This window comes from Calidris pugnax, unplaced genomic scaffold, assembly GCF_001431845.1.
Source record: "Calidris pugnax isolate Ruff unplaced genomic scaffold, ASM143184v1 scaffold24, whole genome shotgun sequence".
NCBI classification, from domain to species: Eukaryota; Metazoa; Chordata; class Aves; order Charadriiformes; family Scolopacidae; genus Calidris; species Calidris pugnax.
Genome location: NW_015090922.1, coordinates 14878618 through 14891957, shown reverse-complemented (window position 1 = coordinate 14891957; position 13340 = coordinate 14878618). Strand labels below are relative to the sequence as shown.

The 13340-nt window shown below is 33.8% G+C and overlaps 1 protein-coding gene across 3 annotated transcripts in view; it reads right to left on the bottom strand.

Moving 5' to 3' along the window:
• Positions 1 to 13340, bottom strand: part of KIF6 (kinesin family member 6) — a 158942-nt gene that overhangs the window by 138128 nt on the left and 7474 nt on the right. The gene's annotated exons all lie outside the window — the stretch shown is intronic.

The following is a 13340-nucleotide window of genomic DNA, read 5'->3' as shown; positions in this document are numbered from 1 at the left end:
GTCTTTTAAAAGACTATAGATACCATGAATTGTGAACATTAATACATTACAACTAAAGAATCTAGAAATATTTCACATGGGACTTCATTAGTTGCAACGAGAGATGACTATATCATGGTTTGAAACATAGAGAATACTACTATTCTAAACTATCAAACTACACCTAGCTTGGATAAGGGTATGCAGGAGAACCTGTGCTTAGATCAGTGTAATAAAATCTTCATTTACTATCAAAACACACAAAACTACATTGGTAAAAGCATGTTTGTCTGTTAAAAGTGTATCTGTACGAGAAGCTTTGGTAGAACAGCAATAGTAGCTATGCAGAGGTATTGCTTGAAGTGACCCTCAGATTCAAACGTCTTTTTTCCACACCTCTTACTTCCACTTACAGAAGTGCCTAACAAAAATCTAGTTCAAATATCTGTTCTCTAATTCACCACACTTCACTGCTAACTTCCATGTGATTTCCACCAAACTGTAGATAAGCTTAATGACAGTGGTACAGCTACACTCCATGTAGGAAACTGGGGACTTGGCTGCAGCTGACATCGAGCTCAGCAGCCGTGAATGACTAAATGGAATTTTCAAGTTGTGCCTTAACGTATATTGAATTTTTTTTTGGTCCTGATTTTGTTCTAAAGGAAAGGCCTTTAGGCAATGCACAAAAAGCAGTCCTCGAAATTTTGGTGACTGAGATTCCACTACTGGCAAGTCAGTAGAATTTGAAGGAATTATTTTTACATGCAAATATAGCATTTTATTTCTTATTAATATTTGGCAAAGTTTCTTGCACTATTTATGAAGACAGAATCTTATTTTTCTCAATTGAGACCCCTTTGATGGGCTGATGTCTGAAATATAAACACAACAGTTCATTTTCTCCCTGATATTAAAAGTACAATTTCAGGTATCCAAAGTTTAAAATTTCCATTGATACTTACAGATGACTATCATGTATTTCCCTTGTACAGCTCTGTCTCAAAAGACAAAAATACTAAAAATCTATTACTACATTTCTAAGTTCACTTTTTGTTAATTATTGTGAACTGCACTGAACTTGAAAAATATTTTAAGTGGTCTAAGATTTTATGAACAATCTTCACTGATCAGCAATAAAAAATGAGGTTAAAATGGAGGAGGATATAATTATTTTGCATTTTTCACTTGTCTGTGAAGCAAACAAAAACTGAATAAAATTATCAAAAATTATTAGAATCACAAATTAAATAGCAATGAAATCTCTTACTGACCGTAATATTCAGATGGTAAATCAAAACAGAATTCATGAGTCTATATTTGACAGGATATATCATAAAGAAATTAGACTGTCAAGCTGTTTTCTTTCCTTTCAGCAGTTGTCAATTACAAAATACTTCCCAGATTCATCCATCTCAAAATTGTTCTATCATGATTCCAGCATCTCCTGACAAAGTACATGAAGGGAGTATTTGAAAACAAATAAAGTAATCAAGAAATATATATATTTTTTTAATAAAACTTATCAGAAGCAAAATCTACTTTGGCTTTGATTTATTATGCTTAAGGACCTACCAATCTTGCTAAAGAAAAAGAAAGGCTAAAATTATTCTTCTGCATTTTGTTTATTGAAAAAGTGATAAATAATCTAAGATTTAAAAAATAAAAGGGGGGAAACAACCCTTGCATAAGACGAAAGAACCACGTATAGATAGTTGCTGGTCTGGCGCCATGAGAGATGCAATGGTTCTCCAACTTATTAAAGTTTATTTAAAGGCCTGAGTAGTTGCCAAATTGCTTATATTAATCCATTACAGTAGGATGTCAGAGACAAAAAAAGAAACATGTTGAAAGGAACTACAGGAACATCTGCTCCCAAAGACCAAAACGCCCAAAGACAGCATATATAGAGATTTTAGATTCCAGATGTTAAAAATCAAAATAACTATTATTATAAAACACTTCATTCATCTAGCTTAGGAATTTCTAATACCCATCATCACAGTATCTGACTGCTGAAGACAGTAACGAGTTGTCACAAGGTAGGAGGTATCAAAAGAAGCTCAGAGATGACAGGGACAAAAAAAGCAAGGGGAAATGATTCTTCATGCAAAATGTACTTAATCTGTGAAACTCCTTGCAATAGGACGTTTTGGATACTAAAAGTTCACCCAGGCTTCAGTAGAGACTGGTGTAATTAATGAAAAAAAAAAAATGAAAATTCTCTGAAGCCTACTAAACACAGAGAAATCAGAAAGTCTTTGCACTACAAACGACTACAGGCTAACAGAGTACTTGAGGAAAGTAGCTCTATACCCTGTGCTGTTGGCTTTTTTTTTTCCTGATCTTTGACTGTTAGTCCCACACTGGGCTGCACAGAACTTTGGTCTGACCCATATGGTTGCTCTTCTGGTTTTACATCTTTGCTCTTTGGCTCTTCTAAATGTAGCATTTTAGGTTGTTAAGTTTTCTTATTCCTCCTCTTTTTAAAAGTTGTTAAAGGTGTATCTTTTCAATTACTGTGACATGGCTCCTGCAGAAAGGTGTGTTTTGCAATGTATGTTAAAAAAAAAGCAGTAAAGGTGTGGCTGCAAACTATTGAGTTCCCTGTTCTTCACAAAAAGGTGTTGATTAGGATCACCACACATGAAAACACAGGATAAAATATCACATACCACACATCGTCAATGCAACTACAAAAGTCCGTGAATTTTCCTTGTGGTTTGATTCATATATTTCTTTTATTTATTGCAGTGCACCAGCACAGTTCTGAACTGTTTTCCAGAAAACACTGAAAGTTCAGAAAATAATGTATTCTCACAGTCCAGTGTAATTATAGGTAATATTAATATTGCATTCCACAGATGCAGTATGAAACTGCTGGTTATGATTCCACAGCTGGGTTCCAAGATGAAAATCATTCTTATTTTTCATACGTGTGTATATAATTATACATACAATTGCATCCTGTCCATAGTTACAGCACTAATTTCTTTTATTCAGACAATATTAAAACTAATAACCAAGCCAATTTAAGAAAAGCCTGCTTGAGGTGCTAAGGAAGGCTACAAAGCAAGAAGACCAATCATATCAGTGAAACTCCTGGCAAAGCCTTCTCAGAGCCAAGCATAACCCCATAAAGACAGGATGTAGAATAAATTCCCCTTTTAAGTCTAAGAAGAAATCCACCTTTATGATGGAGCTCCTTTGGCTTAGAAGCAAGCTGAAGACTATGACCTCCGCTCCTGAAAAGTGTAGATGGGAAGACAAACCAAAAAGGAAAAGTCTCTACTGGATCAGCTTGTTCACAAAGAATTAAACTTATGAAAGAAACAGAACTATAGCTTACATGCACATATACATGTTTATGAAAGAAAATATTTCAAAACTGAAGAGGTGTAACCATCAATCTGGGTATAATATTCTGAATATTAGTTAATGTCAATTTTGAAGCTATGTGAGAAAGTCTACATGGATGAAGTCATTTAAAATCCATACCTGGTGTTACTAATTTACATTTCTTTTAAGGAACTTCTCTTGGAATCAATGAGAATACAGGATGTTTCAGCAATGAGGCTTGTGGAGAAACTATTATCATAGCAAATACTTGTAAAAGATATACTTTGCCCTTTTCCCACTTCTAAGAACTTCAAATAAAAAATAAGTACCAAACTTCATGAATCTCATTTTAGTTGATTGTCCCAAGGAGTTTTACACTAAAATGGTAACAATAGCTGTACAGAACAAAGTGTAATGGTTTTAAACAGGAAGAGGGGAGATTTAGATTAGATACTAAAAAGAAATTCTTTACTGTGAGGGTGGTGAGACACCGGAACAGGTTGCCCAGGGAGGTCGTGGATGCCCCATCCGTGGAGGTGTTCAAGGCCAGGCTGGATGGGGCTTTGGGCAACCTGGTCTAGTGGGAGGTGTCCCTGCCCGTGGCAGGGGGGTTGGAACTAGATTATCTTTAAGGTCCCTTCCAACCCAAACCATTCAATGATTCTATGTACACGGACCAATACTTGATAAATCAATTAAACCAATATCTATTTACTAAATAATCAGGAAGTTTAGGCATGTACTATCTGTTTTCAACCTAGGATGCACATCTCCTTTAGGAAAATAAAAACATAGAAAGCCTCATAACCCTTTAGCCACCCATACAATGTTATTTAAAAGCAGCAAACAACTACATTGCAGAATTACTCTTGAAAAAGTGAAAGTGTCTCAGATGATAAGTGTTAGTACAGAGAGCAGAAAATATATACATTCTCGCTTTCATCATGACATGTAATTTCAACAGGTACCTAAAGAAGTTGGCAACACCAATTATGAGATGACAAGAGAGTGTATTTTCCAAATAGTGTCCACCAAAAGGATTCTTGAAGATTCTCACCTGCTAATTAAAGCTGTCCCTTAAAGTAGTGGAACTGGTTCTCTACCGGGAAAGGAGGTAGAGAATCAGCAGCTTTTTTTCTGCCTATTCTGCAAAATACATTTGGCAAGATGTTGGTTCACCCAGGCAAAGCCTGCATCTTTGCTTTTTAAATTATCTACACAAAAATCCCAAACCTTTCTTAGGCTTAGTATTTGAAAGTACACAGGTTGACATGGGTGTTGACAGTAGTCTTGTGAAAACTTTAAAATATGCATACATAAAAATCATACGCTAAAAGGATATTTTCAGTCGCATCCTCTTGCTGTTATCAAAATATCCAGAACTTTACATTTTTTTTTTCTCCCAGGAAGATGAGTTTTGGTATGGTTAAGGAGACACTTTGTTGACTAAATTATCTCTTTGCTACCTCAAACAAGACACATCAAAGACACGTAATGCAAGGAGAGGCCTTGCTGAAAAGATCTTTCATGATCTTACGCAATATTGTATTAGCTCCCTGTTCAGAAGTTTATGGACGACTTCCAGACAGATTAGCTAAAATGTTGCTGGAAAAATCTGTCTCTGGTGTATTTTAGTGAAGTTACTCCTGTTATCATTGTCAGAGTTCCTAGAGAACTTTCATTTTTTTAATAATACCAAGCTCAGAACTACAAGGCCTACTACAGAGGAAAATAAGTTTTTAAAATACGCAACTAAAACTTGTCCAAATTTGTCCATTCGTTTCACATAGGAAACGCAGAGTTCATTTTCCTTACAGGTTAAAGCACATAGAGGTATGTTTCTAACACTTTCTGATAGACTTAGCATTTATAAAAAGAAAGTGCTATTCATCACAAACCACGTAAAACAATCTTTACATAGCAAAATGCATATCACTTTTACCTACAAAAATATTTAACATTAACCCAAACAAATACAGGAAAAATGGATATTAAAAACATAAATTTGTAAAAAGTAATTTGTTGTTTCAGCTTTGTTCCTACTGCTTAACAACCTGGTATGCTATGTTCCTATCTAGAAAATATGGATCAATTTAAATTTGTAAAGGAAAAACCTAAGTTGTCATACGCATGAGCAGTAAGTCCCACGTATTGAACTTCATACTTGTGAACAAAAAAATCCATTGAATATCGACAAGTGTCCTTGGCCTGAATTTCTACATGTAAAGAAGTGTCAAGACTTCAAATTCTGTGAAGACAAGATTTCCAGAAAAAAGATGACATTTCTGGGAAAACATAGACATATAACAGTTCTACAAACAATATTTTAATCTCATAATACACTGAGCTTTCTTCATATCTTGTTATTAATGTGTAACAGACCTAGGTTCCACGACTGCCAAGAAAGGCCTGAAATGGTCATACCATACAAATTATAGTAGAATAAAATATTTCAGTTGAAAGAAACCTGCAACGATCACCTAGTCCAAATGCCTTCACTATTCAGGGCTGACCAAAAGTTAAAGCAAAAGCATGAGAACAACTAAACAAATTGAATCTCAGTATTTCAGATATAACTTACGATGCCAGAATATTAGGCTTTTCCATATTTTGTAGCATAATTAATAACTGTGTCAGTATTTGGTAAATATGTATTTCCAAATTGTGTATCTATTTTTGTGTTTCAGTGAAAATACATCTGGTCAAACCATACAAAGACTCACATACCACAAAGCTATATGCAATAGAAAAATTGCAATATTTTCTGCATACAGTAACCTGAAATTGAAACATGAATGTCTCTGTGACACTTTATTTACATACGCATATTGTATCTAAAGGTGTATTGGATGCTAAATTTCAGACTCGTTTTTAATCACTGTAAGAAAAGTCAATTTAAAACAAAATATTGGTGAGGAAACATCATGATTACCTGCTAAGTATTCTGAATCATCAACAAGTATTTATGTAATAAGCAACTCTGCTTTGCAAAGTTGGTATCATTAAACAATCTAAAATTATACAACATAGGTTTGCCTTAGTGGAAGTCAGAGCAAGAGAAAAAAAAATAATCCCCAAACAAAAAAACCCACATAACAACAACAAAAGGAGGAAATATTCTTAAACCAACAAGAAAACAGTAATAACAGCTAATATCAATTTTAATTAAATAACATCATAAATTGCAGGCAAACAATTAATTTGTGAATAAGTATTACTTTATTGCCATCTTAAATCTTCTTTATATTTTTATTCTGCAGTATAATTTCTATTCTACTTCAAGATGATTTTAACACAGAAAAAGGTTAGATCTATTCTTACATTTTGCTCAAAGTACTGAATGCTTCTTTTCTGGCTATGCACCAATAAATTCCTGTTGGCTTTTAGAAACACAACAGCTTTTGCTTGACAGTAAAAAGCTAATCAGCAAAATGTTTAAACACAAAGGAAATATTGAATATGTCCTCTGTATTGTATACAATTGAAAGCACACCTTTTCCAAGTGAGACGTAGCTTGTACTCAGCTAAGGAAATTAATTTGATTAAACTGCTATATAAACCTAACCATATAATATGACAGCAACATAATTTAGGATGATGTGATGGGACAAACCAAAAATTTTGAAGTTTTACCTCCAGGCTATGACACAGACTACCAAGAAAGTCTCCCATAATGACAATCCTTTCAGTATTTTTCTAACCAGAATATTGAAGTAACCAGTAGAGGTTTAGAAAACACACCAAGAAAGAGTTTTCCACCTGCAAAGTATTAAGTAAGATCATGACCCAAACCTTATTCAAGTCAACAAACACCTGTCCAATAGTCTCACTGACTTTTAGTGGGATCCAAATCGTGTAACACTTTGATGCAGATTTTTTGCTGGTGTAAATGCTTAAACACACTGCAGCATTAAACACATCTGCATGTTTCAAAAGTATTTCTAATACTTTATGAAGTCCCATCATACATTCTACAAAATATTTTTCCAATTAACTCAGAATTTTCTTAATTTTAATTCTTATTTTGGAGAACAGACATAATAAAAAAAGCAGCAAGCTGAATTAAATGTTCCTTACTTATTCCACTTTTAGCACGACCTTAACACTAGTTCACAACCCAAGTACTGTTCAACAGAAGCTTACTTAATGATGCTCACTCAAGAAAATAAGTTTGAGCTTTATGAAAAATGAATTACAATATGCTTTCTCTTCTGCCCTTTGGACTTTAAGAAACAGATAAAAAATATAAATCAATCATTGATTAAAACAGTAAGGTTTCAATATTTTAGAAGTCTCCCCTTATCAGTGGTAAGACAGTCAAAAAAATTCTCAGAAGCAAGATAAAAAAATTGTTAATAAGAAGTGGTCATTACATGTAAGGATTTAGCCAGTAACACCGAGGAGGAATAAAAGATGCTGTAACACTGTAGCTGCAACTATGATGGTCTAAAAGTATAAGAAAAAACAGGTATTTGGAGAAGGTAGCATTTTTTATTAGACTGACTAATATAGTTTGGGGAAAACAAAACTAGGCTCAGGGTTTCAGTGGATTATTGGCTTTTTGGTTACTTAGAAAGGTCCTGCCTCTTCCTTTATAATCTTGCTAAGCAAAAGCTGCCAGTACAATTTGGTGTCAGTTCTCAGAAATAGGATAACTTTCTAGCATGGACTCAGATTTAAACATAGGAAAAGCAAGGCCATATGGGTTTTTTTTCTGAAATTTTCTTACTCACTTATCAGTTAACTTGCACTTTCTAACCTATAATTAGTGGCAATTTAAACACATGCACAGTGAGAAATACATTTTTCATGAAAAAATTAATTTTAGATCCTTGTTTAAAAAAAAAGGCTGTCACAGAGTTCTGTACTGGTATTTTCAGTCGCCCAACTGACCTGCCTCATGCCCAAAAGATGTCCAATCCCTAAATAAAAAGGGTGGGATACAGAAGCTTAACTCATGCAAGCAATTCCACTTACATTGATAGATCCGTTACATTTACAACTGCTTAACATTCCTCAAGTGAGAAATTCCTCAAGTGAAAGCTAGACAATTTATGGGTAGTTACTGCAGTTTAAAATATCATTCAGTACTTGGTCCTTGAATATCTGAGACAATATAAATAGGGGTAAAATAGCCCAGTGACAGTAGACAGGGGTTGAAAGCAGACTGAGGTTTTTTTATTGTGGTCGGTTTTTCTGGCTACATTTTGTTTTAATTTCCAGTGAAGATCATTTGTTCTATTTAAAGTTTATGGACACAGAACTTTTCATTTGTTTCTGTCTCGCTGTTAACAAGACTTCAGGCAGGCTTCTGCCTAAGTATTACAAAGAACTCTGCTTCCTCTGCTGCTACACGGGTTTTGCTGAATCGAACAGAACAGTTACCATAAAAATTTGTAAAAAATAAAACAAATTCTCCCCCTTGGGTTCTCTTTTGGACTCCCTATAAGAATGATGCTATAAAGAAACTGAAGTGAGCCTGACAGTACCAAGTTCATTTGGCACTTCACACGCAAGGGGAAGCCAAGGGAACTGTTTTCTATCAATCTGGAGAAGGCTATACATAAACCTAATTACCATCTTCCATTATACAATGGATCAGTACAGAAATGGACTCAGACTCTTCTCAAAGGCTTACAGCAATAGGACAAGAGACAGTGGTCACAAGTTCAAGATGGGAAATTCCAGGTGGATATAAGGAAAATTTCCTTCACAGTGACAGCAGCTAAGCCCTAGAACAGATGCCCAGATGGGTTATGGAATGCCCATCCTTGCCATTTTCAAAGCTTTAATGGACAAGGGTCTGAACAACCTGATCTAACCTTGAAGCCAGACCTGCTTTCTTCAGGAGGTTGGATCAGATGACCTACAGAGATCCCTTCTGACTTAATTATTCTAATTTGTTAGAAGTAGGCATAATTCACATAGAATCATCATCAGAAGATGGAAAAAGTAAACAGTCCTTATCAGTCCCTGAAAACATGCTACAAACTCTGCTCTATTTCAGAGTAGTCTCAATGCATCAGTTCTATAATCACCACAACAGTCTTCCTCAGAGAAGTCAGAGTGTTCTGATTCCTTCTGTGTTACTCCAAACTTCATTATGAAAAAGATGAAGAAACAGTAACAATCTTATTCTCAGGCTTTTGAAACCAGCAGGTATTACAGACAAATACAGAAGTCTCACCTCAGCAATTGGTAAATGAAACCTCTCCAGAACACCAAAAGGCATCACAGCAACAATGAATATGACATCTAAGCAAACAGATTTGCTTGCTCCAAAACTTAATTCCTATTACAAGACATACTTCTCAGTTTTCAAAAGGATTAAAAATATCATTCTAGTAGATGCATTTAAGCCATCTGTAATCTTCATTATTGTCTTGTTTTGAAAAGAAAAAGTTCAAAGTCAAAGGTTTTTACTAAGTTTATAATATGAATAAATAAAACATGTCTAAATGTTTAAATGAAAAAAAAAAAAGGTCTTAAGTAAGGACTAAATTCTGTGAGTGTTTATATGTAGATAAGAGAAGATCCTGGGAACAAGAAAAAATTTTGGCTTTAAAAATTAATTACTTTGATTTTCTTAGATTATTTCAGCATATTATTCTAATGAGTTCTGACATCGTCATTTTAAATGACCGGTAACATAAAGGTATGTGGTTGGAACAAATATTCATTAAATATTAAAATACTAGAATAATGAAAAAAGCAGAAAAAACCAATCTCTTTGATCTTAGGATAATGTCAGTCCTTTTCTCATCTCAGTTCTTGCTGACCTGAAATATTTTACCAATGTCTCTCACTTTCCTTCTTTTTATCTCAGAAAACCTCAATTCATAGTTATTTTATTAAAAAAAAAAAAAAGAAATAAAATCCAGTCCTGGCAAAACCATCCCCCAGACATGATATTTGAAATAAAAATAAGGAAGAACTTCATTTGCAAGATCTGGAAAACAAGTTTTCAGGGAGGATTTGTCTTTACAGAGACTTAGTATTTAGGTATCTTTTATCACTTGGAGCTCAGATTAAAGTTTCTTTTAATTAAAATAAGCAAAGTATCTCACTATGACATTTTTTTCTTTATGCCTTTGCCAGATTTATGGAACAAGTCTAATTTGGCAATGCCTCATCTTTCAAAAACAATACTAATTTCCAAATGTGCATGTAACTGTGTTTTTGAAAGCTTAATGCAAGTGAGTTTCCTTAGAAATTTCAAAAGGGCTTTCCTAAAAAAATAAAATAAGGTACAATACAATTTCTTAATTTAACTAAAATATCTAAATATATTTAGAATTCTACCATAAGCACTGCAGAAGCTAAGTGACACAAAAATATTCTGAATCAAAGCTATCAAATTGTAACCTAGAATAAGCAGGCTTCTTGAATTATTTTAAACTGTACAATTTAAGTCAAAATAAACATGAGCAACTATGTAATTTGAAATGAAACATTAATGAAACTTTTCACTTTTTATTGCCCCATAATTGTACACACTTTCAGGGAGAACTGCTAACATTACTGCTCCAATTTCTCAATTTAGGGGAAATTTTAAGCTACATTTATTTCAAGCTGGCATCCAAAAAAATAAACTTCCTTCACTATATGTAGATTCTACAGGTCTTTTGTACCTCACACCCACACTAGCAGTACCCACATTAGCAGCAATACAGCTGTGATGCAAGGTTATCTGCAAGAGAGCCAAGCCACTACTTCCCACACTGTGTCACAAATATATCCAGGTCAGAATGGATAATTGTTCACACAAGACATCCTTTAGTTAGTAAACAAGGACTATCTTCTAGAAAATCCATGTGCTTACAGGCCTGATGCTTACACCTTAACAAAATTCCAGAAAAATCCCCTTCTACTACTAGAGCAGTTTTTTCACTATGCAGTCTTTATTTTAACCATATTAGTGTGAAAACTTCACAAGTCTTTATAGAAAGGCCAGTTTTGATCATTGTAGCAAATACTGTATCCTGATGATGATACCAGGAGACTTTGACCTGCTTGGGGAGTCAGTGTGCCAGGACCATAAAAAGCAAGTAATTGACCTGTATCACAAGGGTCTTAAAACATTTTAACCCTTCAATCCTTTTGCATTACAACATCAGTGAGTTGACATATATATTGAAATTGCAGTACCAAAACGGTACGAGTCTTTATTGAGCTCACTGTGTTGGAAACAATCCACCCTATAAGGGCACGCAGCAACCTTCTGTACCAGCCAACACCACCTGCAGACACAGAGGCAACACGCTGCAGTTGCACTAAACAAGCCTAAACAGAGAGGAGGGGCAGAGGGGAAGGGAATATGGGGCAAAAGGGTGGAGAAACAGCTCCCTATACATGACACACGATATATAGTTATAAGCAAGATTTTGCCCCAGGTGAGTCCAAATAAGAGATCTAAGTTCTTTAGAGTGGAAAATAGCTCTTAAAAAGGTTTTTTTTGAGACACAATAATTAACCAATTTAATGTTGGGTTCTGGCTACTACATAGTGAATAAATAATCATGACTGACTTATGTTTTTCTGTTCTCCTGTCTCATATACTTCCTGCTGCTGTATTTTAAAATTTTCCTGAAGATAGTTTAGACTCTTATAACTAGTGTTATTAAAACTATTTTAAGCATCCTATATGTTTCATATGTATAATTATACTGTTAAATACTGGAAAAAAAAAAGAAAAAGAGAGAAACCTTGTATTTCAAATTATACACAAGTAAAAATAAAGTCCATTAAAAAAATAATCTGGAATTCCAGTTGCACAATAATGATCTTTTCCCCGAAAGCCAAACATGTGCATGATTTGCATAATAACTTCATACAAGAATTGAAATTAAGGAGGTTCTGAAAGGGCCATGACAAAGCAAAAAGAACTATATATTTCCCTATGTAAAAACAAATTATTATAGCATTTCAGATACGTGGATTTTATTTTTCTTTTTCCACAATTTAAGGTCTACATCACAAAGAAAATAAAAATTGCATCGTGTTTCGAAACATGACGAAGTCTGCAGGTTAAGTACTATCAAAGGAACAGCCCCACTAATTCCACATTCTTCTTGTTAGGAGGAATTTATACTAAGGTATCGTATATGAAAAGAGCTTCTAAGAAAATCAAAAAGAGAATGTTCCTTTTGCTGTAAAAAGATGTAAAGGTGTGACTTTTATCTGTTCCTAATAATTTGTTTTAAAAGTAACGAAGCAGCATAAAAAATTCAGAATTAAGAATGTAGGGTTTTTAAGAATCTCTCATTTTTTTTTTACTCTATGATGTTTAAAAACAGAGGTCATAATTTATTTGGAACTTTTATTTGCAATAAATAAAATAGTGTATTTATTTATTACAAAACCTTGTAAAATAAGTTAGATGTAACGTTTCAAGTAATTTCTTATCTAATGGTTCAAATTTCAGAGCAATTATCAATCCATAAGTCTATCAAAGTCAGTGAAAGCAAAGCACATTCAGTATTACTGTACCTTAAATGGTCAAAAGGAACACATGATTCGCGGGAAAATTAAGATGCTTTTACAAACTACTGAAATTTCATTAGTTTGAAGAAACTTGTAGATATTTTATTTTCTTTGAATGCATAATAAAACACAAATCCCTGAGTTATTAGTGAGAGAGAAATAAAAAAACCCACAAAACCCAAACAAACCACCAAACAGCAAATACTTTTATTATATCATCTTATTCACAGACTTAAACAGGAAGAAAAAAAAAAGTAGAAAAGCAAAGGATGGTCACTGGATCTCTGCTAGCATATTTAGTAAAGCTAGAAATGTCCTATTAGGATGTTTAGTCTACATCCTGTGGCTCTGTATCACAAGGCAATCTAATGATGTAAATATGTTTTCCAAACATTTTCAGTTACTGGTAAAATGTTTTCTAAAATTGGAAAGCGGGACATTACAAAATACAGTCAACATTACAATGATGCTGTTCTGCAAAATATCTTGACCACATTTTCTGTAAGAATAAGCAGCAGAAAAAAAAGAAAAGAGTAAAG